The sequence below is a fragment of the Sorex fumeus genome, unplaced genomic scaffold (genome assembly GCF_029834395.1).
Source record: "Sorex fumeus unplaced genomic scaffold, SorFum_2.1 ptg000087l, whole genome shotgun sequence".
NCBI lineage: Eukaryota > Metazoa > Chordata > Mammalia > Eulipotyphla > Soricidae > Sorex > Sorex fumeus.
The window spans coordinates 373,624-384,245 of record NW_026606144.1 but is presented as its reverse complement, the minus strand read 5'-3'; the positions used below and the strand labels follow the sequence as shown (position 1 = coordinate 384,245).

General features: G+C 43.3%; 1 pseudogene; it reads right to left on the bottom strand.

Annotated features, from left to right (window-relative positions):
- Positions 1-2,855: 2,855 nt before the first annotated feature.
- LOC130039554 (60S ribosomal protein L36a-like) lies at positions 2,856-3,326 on the bottom strand (annotated as a pseudogene).
- Between the last annotated feature and the right edge of the window lie 7,296 nt (positions 3,327-10,622).

Here is a 10,622-nt window from a genome sequence, read left to right as displayed (position 1 = left end):
TCCAGATTCGCAGTGAATGAATGGAACTTTCTGTAGTGGAGATTCCAATGGTATCTGAAGTCTGGATTGTGTGGACAGCAAAATGAAGAGCTGACCAGTGTTAAGTGGATTGCCAGTGAACAGCACGGCTTCGAGAGTGAACAAAGCACTGAAAACCAGCATTGCGTTGCTTGAACATTCAACGGTGGTCTAACGAAAGCCTGTCAGGAATGGAGATTCAGAAGAATTCCAGATTCATAGTCAATGAATGGACCATTCTCTGTGGAGATTCGAATGATTTCTGAAGTCTGGATTTTTTGTGGACAGGAATATGAAGAGCTGACCAGTGTTGAGTGGATAGACAGTGAAAAGCCTGGCTTCGAGTGTGAACAGACTGGTGAAAAACATCATTGCATTACTTGGACATTCAATAGTGGTGTAACGAAAGACTGCCTGCAGTGCTGATTCAGATGAATTCCAGATTCGCAGTGAATGAATGGAATGTTCTGTATTGGAGTTTCCAATAATTTCTGAAGGCTGGGTTGTATGGACAGGAAAATGAAGAGCTGACCAGGGTTGAGTGGATAGCCAATTGAACAGCACGGCTGCGAGTCTGAACAGGCCGCTGAAAACCAGCATTGGGTTACTTGGACATTCACCAGCGGTGTAACGAAAACCTGCCAGGAATGGAGCTTCACAAGAATTTCAGATTCGCAGTGAATGAATGGACTGTTCTCTAGTGGACATTGGAATGATTTCTGAAGTCTGGATTGTTTGGACAGGAAAATGTAGAGCTGAATAGGGTTGAGTGGATAGCCAATTTTAACTGCACCTCTGCGAGTGTGAACGGGCCACTGAAAACCAGCATTGGGTTACTTGGACATTCACCAGTGTTCTAACGAAAGCCTGCCTGCAGTGCGGATTCAGATGAATTCCAGATTTGCAGTGAAGGAATGGAACATTCCATAATGGAGATTCCAATGATTTCTGAATGCTTGGTTGTGTGGACAGAAAAATGAAGAGCTTACCAGCATTTAGTGGATATCCAATTGAACAGAACCTCTGTGAGTGTGAACAGGCCGCTGAAAACCAGCATTGGGTTACTTGGTCATTCACCAGTGGTGTAACGAAAACCTGCCAGTAGTGGAGATTCAGATGAATTCCAGATTCACAGTGAATGAGTCGAACATTCTGTAGTGGAGATTCCAATAATTTCCGAAGTCGGGATTGTGCAGACAGGAAAATTAAGGGCTCACCAGTGTTGAGTGGATAGACAGTGAACAGCACGGCTTCGATAGTGAAAAAACTGATGAAATCCAGCATTGCTTTACTTGGACATTCACCAGTGGTATAACGAAAGCATGCCTGGAGTGCAGATTCAGATTAATTCCAGATTCGCAGTGAATGAATGGAACATTCTGTATTGGAGTTTCCAATAATTTCTGAAGGCTGGGTTGTATGGACAGGAAAATGAAGAGCTGACCAGGGTTGAGTGGATAGCCAATTGAACAGCACGGCTGCGAGTCTGAACAGGCCGCTGAAACCAGCATTGGGTTACTTGGACATTCACCAGCGGTGTAACGTAAACCTGCCGGTAATGGAGCTTCAGAAGAATTTCAGATTCGCAGTGAATGAATGGACTGTTCTCTAGTGGACATTGGAATGATTTCTGAAGTCTGGATTGTTTGGACAGGAAAATGAAGAGCTGAATAGGGTTGAGTGGATAGCCAATTGAACTGCATGTCTGCGAGTGTGAACGGGCCACTGAAAACCAGCATTGGGTTACTTGGACATTCACCAGTAGTCTAACGAAAGCCTGCCTGCAGTGCAGATTCAGATGATTTCCAGATTCGCTGTGAAGGAATGGAACATTCTGTAATGGAGTTTCCAATGATTTCTGAATGCTGGGTTGTGTGGACAGAAAAATGAAGAGCTTACCAGCATTTAGTGGATAGCCCATTGAACAGAAACTCTGTGAGTGTGAACAGGTCGCTGAAAACCAGCATTGGGTTACTTGGTCATTCACAAGTGGTATAATGAAAACCTGCTGGTATTGGAGATTCAGATGAATTCCAGATTCGCATTGAATGAATGGAACATTCTGTAGTGGAGATTCCAATGATTTCTGAAATCTGGATTGTGCAGACAGGAAAATGAAGGGCTCATCAGTGTTGAGTGAATAGCCAGTGAACAGCACGGCTTCGATAGTGAAAAAACTGATGAAATCCAGCATTGCTTTACTTGGACATTCACCAGTGGTATAATGAAAGCCTGCCTGGAGTGCAGATTCAGATTAATTCCAGATTCGCAGTAAATGAATGGAACATTCTGTAGTTTGTTTATACATTTCCTCTGAGTTGCAGAATCCAGGTCACTAACCATAGTAGGCAATACAATTTTAGAATGTAACATACTTGGGCTGGAGCGATAGCACAGTGGTAGGGCGTTCGCCTTACAAGCGGCCAACATGGCCGACCCGAGTTCGATTCCTCCGCCCCTCTCGGAGAGCCCGGCAAGCTACCGAGAGTATTAGATATGCCAGACACAGTAGCAACAAAGTCTCCAATAGAGACGTTACTGGGCCCGCTCGAGCAAATAGACGATCAATGGGAGGGCCTTTACCTTTTACCTTACATACTGAGGTAAATTTAGCCTCTTTTAGAAGTCATTGGATTGAATGTGTTTTTTTTTAAATTCATTAAGGTGCCTCTTTTTCTTGACTTTGTCCATTAATATTTATCCATATATGCCTTTGCAATAACTAGATTGTGAAAAGATAACAAGTGTTGTAACAATAATCCATTGTTTGAGGTGCTTGCAGTTGTCTTAAAAAATTAAAGTATTGGGTTTTTTTTCCAGAAAAAAATGATTTTTTTTATCAAGCAAATTTCCTCTCAGGAAGTTTATTCATGACACTATTTAATTTCCCTCCTAAAACATGGATTGTTCCATCAGTCTAACACAGCCCAGGATTTCTGTCTTCGTATTAAAAGATGAAGCTTAGAACTGGATCAATTGTCCCTTTCTCTTTTGATCGCCTCCCAGTTCAAAATGCTTGCACCTCTTAATGGCCAGCATTCTCTTAGATCTGCAGTTGGGCTCGACACATTCAAATATCAACACAATCTTCTTTGGAGTTTTAGCCTTCTTCCGGAAAATAGGCTTAGTTTGACCTCCGTAACCACTCTGCTTCCTATCATAACCACGCTTTCCCTGAGCATACAGAGAATCCTTGCCCTTCTTGTACTGTGTGACTTTGTGGGGCTGATGTTTGCCACATTTCTTACAAAAAGTCCGGCGGGTTTCGGTACGTTCACCATGCTTGCGGCAGCGGTGTCTGCGAGGAAAGGAATGATTTCTGAAGAATGGGTTATGTGGACAGGAAAATGAAGTGCTGAACATGGTTCAGAGGATAGCCAATTGAACAGTATGGCTACGAGTCTGAACAGGCCGCGGAAAAGCAGCATTAGGTTACTTGGATATTCAACTGTGGTGTAAAGAAAACCTGCCGGGAATAGAGATTCAGATGAATTCCAGATTGAATGAATGAATGAATGAATGGAACTTTCTGTAGTGGAGATAGCAATGATATCTGAAGTCTGGCTTCTGCGGACAGGAAAATGAAGAGCTGACGACTGTTGATTGGACAGCCAGTGAACAGAATGGCTTCAATTGTGAACAATCCGCTGAAAACCAGCATTGCATTACTTGGACATTCAACAGTGGTGTAACGAACGCCTACCAGGAGTGGATATTCAGATGCATTCCAGATTCGCAATGAATGAATGGAACATTCTGTAGTGGACTTTCAAATGATTCCTGAAGGCTGGGTCGTGTGGACAGGAAAAAGAAGAGTTAAACACTGTTGAGTCTATAGCCAATAAAACAGCATGGCTGCGAGTATGAAAAGGCCTCTGAAAACCAGTATTGGGGTACTTGCACATTCTCCAGTGGTGTAACGACAACCTGCCGGTATTGGAGATTCAGATGAATTCCATATTCACAGTGAATGAATGGAACATTCTGTAGTGGAGTTTACATTGATTTTTGTAGTCTGGATTGTGTGGAATGGAAAATATAGAGGTGACCAGTGTTGAGTGGATAGCCATTGAACATCACGGCTTCGATTGTGAACAGACCACTGAAACCAGCATTGCGTTACTTGGACATTCACCAGTGGTGTAAGGAAAGCCTGATTGGAGTGCACATTCAGATTGTATGGAACATTCTGTAGTGGATATGCTGATGATTTCTGCAGGCTTGGTTGTGTGGACAGGAAAATGAAGATCTGACCAGCATTGAGTGCATAGAATATTGAACAGCACGTCTGCCAGTGTGAACATGCCGCTGAATACCAGCATTGGGTTACTTGGACATTCACCACTGGTGTCACGAAAACCTGCCTGGAGTGGAGATTCATATGAATTCCAGTTTCAGAGTGACTGAATGGAACATTCTGTATTGTAGGGTCCAATGTTCTCTTAGGTCTTGGTTGTGTGGATAGGAAAATGAAGAGCTGCCCAGGGTGGAAAGTGTAGCCAGTGATCAGCAGGGCTGCGAGTGTTAACAGGCTGCTAAGAACCAGCTTTCGGTTACTTGGACATTTACCAGTGGTTCAACAAAGACCTAACTGTAGTACAGATTCAGATGAATTCCAGAATCTCAGTGAATGAATATAACGTTCTGTAGTGGAGATTTAAATGATTTCTGAAAGCTGGGTTGTGTGGACAGGAAAATGAAGAGCTGACGAGGGTTGAATCGATAGCCAATTGAACAGAACGGCTGCGAGTTTGAAAGGGCCGCTGAAAACCAGCATTGCGTTACTTGGACATTCACCAGTGGTGTAATGAAAAACTGCCGGAAGTGGATGTGGAGATGAATTCCGGATTCGCAGTGAATGAATGTAACATTCTGTACTGGAGATAACAATGATTTCTGAAGTCTGGGTTGTGTGGACAGGAAAATGAAGAGTTGACCAGGTTGAATCGATAACCAATTGAACAGAACGGCTGCGATTGTGAACAGGCCGCTGAAAACCACATTGGGTTACTTGTACATTTAAAAATGGTGTAACGAAAGCCTGATTGGGGTGCACATTCAGATTAATTCCAGATACGCAATGAGTGAATGGAACATTCTGAAGTGGATATTCCAATGATTTCTGAAGTCTTGGTGTTGTGGACAGGAAAATAAAGAGCTGACCAGGGTTGAGTGGATAGCCAATTGAACAGAACGGATGCAACTGTGAACAGGCCGCTGAAAACGATCACTGGATTACTTGGTAATTCACCAGTGGTGTAACGATACTGCCTGGTGTGAAGAGTCAGATGAATTTCAGATTCGCAATGAATGAATGAAACAATATGTAGTGGAGATTCCAATCTTCTCTGAAGCCTGGGTATTGTGGAAAGGAAATGAGAAGCTGACCAGGGTTGATTGCATAGCCAATCTAACAGCACTGCTCCGATTAGGAACAGGCCGCAACAAACCAGCATTGGGTTACTTGGACATTCACCAGTGGTGTAACGAAAACCTTCCGAGAGTGGATGTTGAGATGAATTCCAGATTCGCAGTGAATGTATGGAACATTCTGTAGTAGAGTTTCCAATGATTTCTGAAGGCTGGGTTGTGTGGACAAGAACATGAAGATCTGACCAGCATTGAGTGGATACCAATTGAACAGCACGTGTGCGAGTGTGAACATGCCGCTGAAAACCAGCATTGGGTTACTTGGACATTCAATAGTGGTGTAAGGAAAGACTGCCTGCAGTGCAGATTCCGATGAATTCCAAATTCGCTGTGAATGAATGGAACATTCTATATTGCAGATAACAATGATTCCTGAAGCATGGGTTATGTAGACCGGAAATTGCAGTGCTGAGCAGGGTTGAGTGGATAAGCAGTTGAACAGTATGGCTACGAGTCTGAACAGGCCGCTGAAAACCAGCATTGGGTTACTTGGACATTCATCAGTGGTGTAACGAAAACCTGCCGGGAGTAGAGATTCAGATGAATTCCAGATTTGCAGGGAATGAATCGTACTTTCTGTAGTGGAGATTACAATGATATCTGAAGTCTGGATTGTGTGGACAGCAAAAGGAAGATATGACCAGTGTTAAGTGGATAGCCAGTGAACAGCACTTCTTCGAGTGTGAATAACCCACTGAAAACCAGCATTGCGTTAATTGGACATTGACCGGCAGTGTAATGAAAGCCTGCTGGGAGTGGAGATTCAGATGAATTCCAGATTCGCAGTGAATTAATGGAAAATTCTGTAGTGGAGATTCCAATGATTTCTGAAGTCTGGATTGTGTGGACAAGAAAATGAAGAGCTGGCAGTGTTGAGTGGATAGCAAGTGAACAGCACGGCTTCGAGTGTGAACAGACCACTGAAAACCAGGATTGCGTTGCTTGGACTTTCACCAGTGGTGTAACGAAAGCCTACCGGGATTGGATATTCACATGAATTCCAGATTCGCAGTGAATGAATGGAACATTCTCTAGTGGAGATTCCAATGATTTCTGAAGTCTTGGTTGTGTGGATAGGAAAATGTAGAGCTGCCCAGGGTGGAAAGTATAGCCACTGAACATCAGGGTTGCAAGTGTGAACAGGCTGTTGAGAACCAGCTTTTGGTTACTTGGACATTTACCACTGGTTCAACAAAGACCTACCTAGAGTGCAGATTCAGATGTATTCCAGAATCGCAGTGAATGAATGGAACATTCTCTAGTGGAGATTTAAATGATTTCTGAAGGCTGGGTTGTGTGGACAGGAAAATGAAGAGCTCACAAGGGTTGAATTGATAGCTAAATGAACAGAATGGTTGTAGTTTGAAAGGGCCGCGGAAAATCATCATTGTGTTACTTGGACATTTTCCAGTGGTGTAAAGAAAAACTGCCTTTAGTGAAAGTTTAGATGAATTCTGGATTTGCAGTGAATGAATGGAACATCTTGAAGTGGAGATCACAATGATTTCTGAAGGCTGGGTTACGTGGACAGGAAAATTAAGTACTGAACAGGGTAGAGTGGATAGGCAATTGAACAGCATGGCTACGAGTCTGAACAGACCAATGAAAACCAGCATTGACTTACTTGGACATTCACCGTTGGTGTAATGAAAACCTGCCGGGAGTAGAGATTCAGATGAATTCCAGATTCGCAGGGCATGAATGGAAATTTCTGTAGTGAAGATTCCAATGATATCGGAAGTCTGGATTGTGTGGACAGCAAAATGAAGTGCTGACCAGTGTTAAGTGGATAGTCAGTGAACAGCATGGCTTCGAGTGTGAACAGAGCTGAAAAGCAGCATTGCGTTACTTTGACATTCACCAGTGGTTGTAACGAAAGCCTGCCTAGAGTGCAGATTCAGATTAATTCCAGATTCGCAGTGAATGAATGGAATATTTTGTAGTGGAGTTTCCAATGATTTCTGAAGGCTGGGTTGTGTGGACAGGAAAATGAAGAGCTGACCAGGGTTGAGTGGATAGCAAATTGAACAGCACGGCTGTGAGCGTGAAAAAACCACTGAAAACCAGCATTACTTTACTTGGACATTCACCAGTGGTGTAACGAAAGCCTGCCGGGTTTTGTTAGTGGAGATTCAGATGAATTCCTGATTCGCAGTTAATTAATGGAAGATTCTTTAGTGGCGATTCCAATGATTTCTGAAGGCTGGGATGTCTGGACAGGAAAATGAAGAGCTGGCCAGTGTTGAGTGGATAGCAAGTGAACAGCACGGCTTCGAGTGTGAACAGACCACTGAAAACCAGGATTGCATTACTTGGACATTCAGAGGTGGTGTAAGGAAAACCTGCCGAGAGTGGATGTTCAGATGAATTCCAGATTCGCAGTGAATGTTTGGAACATTCTGTAATAGAGATTCCTATGTTTTCTGAAGGGTGGGTTGTGTGGACAAGATAATTTCGATCTGACCAGCATTGAGGGTATAGCCAATTGAACAGCACTTCTGCAAGTGTGTGCATGCCTCTGAAAACCAGCATGGGGTAACTGGGACATACAATAGTGGCGTAATGAAAGACTGCCTGCAGTGCAGATTGCGATGAATTCCAATTTCACAGTGAATGATTGGGACATTCTGTATTGGAAATAACAATGATTTCTGAAGTCTGGTTTATGTGGACAGGAAAATGAATTGCTGAACAGGGATGAGTGGATAGCCAATTGAATAGCACGGCTACGAGTCTGAACAGGCCGCTGAAAACCAGCATTAGGTTAACTGGACATTCACAAGTGGTGTAACAAAAACCTGCCGGGAGTAGTGTTTCAGATGAAATCCAGATTCGCAGTGAATGAATGGAACTTTCTGTAGTGGAGATTCCAATGATATCTGAAGTCTGGACTCTGGACAGCAAAATGAAGAGCGACCAGTGTTAAGTGGATAGCCAGTGAACAGCACGGCTTCGAGTGTGAACAAACCATTGAAAATCAGCATTGCTTTACTTGTATATTCACCAGTGGTGTAACGAAACCCTGCCGCGAGTGGATATTCAGATGAATTCTAGATTCCCAGTGAATGAATGCAACATTCTGCAGTGAATGAATGCAACATTCCAATGATTTCTGTAGGCAGGGATGTGTGGACAGGAAAATAAAGAGCTGACCAGGGTTGAGTGGATAGCCAATTGAACATCACGGCTGCGATTGTGAACAGGCCACTGAAAACCAGCTTTGGGTTACTTGGACATTGATTAGTATTGTAACAAAAGCCTGATTGGAGTGCACGTTCAGATTAATTCCAGATTCGCAATGCGATTGTGAAGAGGCCGCAAAAAAACAAGCCTTTGGTTATTTGTACATTCACCAGTGGTGGAACGAAAACCTCCCGAGAGTGGATGTTCAGATGAATTCCAGATCCGCAGTTAATGTATGGAACATTCTGTAGTAGAGATTCCATTGATTTCTGAAGGATGGGTTTTGTGGACAAGAAATTTAAGATTTGACCAGCATTGAGGGGATAGCCAATTGAACAGCACGTCTGCGAGTGTGAGCATGCCTCTGAAAACCAGCATGGGGTTACTTGGACATAAAATAGTGGTGTACCGAAAGACTTCTGCAGTGCAGATTGAGATGAATTCCAAATTCGCAGTGAATGAATGGAACATTCTGTAGTTGAGATAACAATGATTTCTGAAGGATGGGCTATGTGGACAGGAAAATGAAGTGCTGAACAGGGATGAGTGGATAGTCAATTGAGTAGCACGGCTATGAGTCTGAACAGGCCACTGAAAACCAGCATTGGGTTACTTGGACATTCACCAGTGGTGTAACGAAAACTTGCCGGGAATAGAGATTCAGATGAATTCCAGATTCACAGTGAATGAATGGAACTTTTTGTACTGGAGATTCCAATGATATCTGAAGTCTGGACTGTATGGACAGCAAAAAGAAGAGCTGACCAGTGATAAATGGATAGCCAGTGAACTTCACTGTTTCGAGTGTGAACAAACCACTGAAACCAGCAACGTGTTACTTGGACATTCACCAGTGGTGTAACTAAAGCTTGCCGGGAGTGGATATTCATTTGAATTCCAGATTCGCAGTGAAGGAATGGAACATTCCGTAGTGGATATTTCAATGATTTCTGAAAGTTGGGTTGTGTGGACAGGAAAATGAACAGCTGACCAGCACTGAGTGGATAGAATATTGAACAGCACGTCTGTGAGAGTGAACATGCCGCTGAAAACCAGCATTTGGTTACTTGGACATTCCCCACTGGTGTAACAAAAACCTGCCTGGAGTGGAGAGTCAGATGAATTTCAGATTCAGAGTGACTGAATGGAACATTCTGCAGTCGAGTCTAAAGTTTTGGTTGTGTGAATAGGAAAATGTAGAGTTACCCAGGATGGAAAGTATAGCCAGTAAACTGCAGGGTTGCGAGTTTGAACAGGCTGTTGAGAACCAGCTTTCGGTTACTTGAACATTTACCAGTGGTTCAACAAAAAACTGCCTGGAGTGCAGATTCTGATGTATTCCAGATTCGCAGTGAATGAATGGAACATTCTCTAGTGGAGATTTATATGATTTCTGAAGGCTGGGTTGTGTGGACAGGAAAATGAAGAGCTGACGTGGGTTAAATCGATAGCCAAATGAACAGAACGGCTGCGAGTTTGAAAGGGCCTCTGAAAACCAGCATTGCGTTACTTGGATATTCACCAGTGGTGTAACGAAAAGCTGCCGATAGTGGATGTTCAGATGAATTCCGGATTCGTAGTGAATGAATGGAACATTCTGTAGTGAATATGCCAATGATTTCTGAAGGCTGGGTTGTGTGGACAGGAAAATGAAGAGCTGACCAGCATTGAGTGGATAGAATATTGAACAGCACGTCTGCCAGTGTGAACATGCTGCTGAAAACCAGCATTGGGTTACTTGGACATTCACCACTGTTGTATAGAAAACCTGCCTGGAGTGGAGAGTCAGATGAATTCCAGATTCGGATTGACTGAATGGAACATTCAGTAGTGAAGAGTCCAATGATTTCTGAAGTCTTGGTTGTGTGGATAGGAAAATGAAGAGCTGCCCAGGGTGGAAAGAGCAGCTAGTGAACAGCAGGGCTGCGAGTGTGAACAGGTCGCTGATATCCAGCTTTCGTTTACTAGGACATTTACCAGTAGTTCAACAA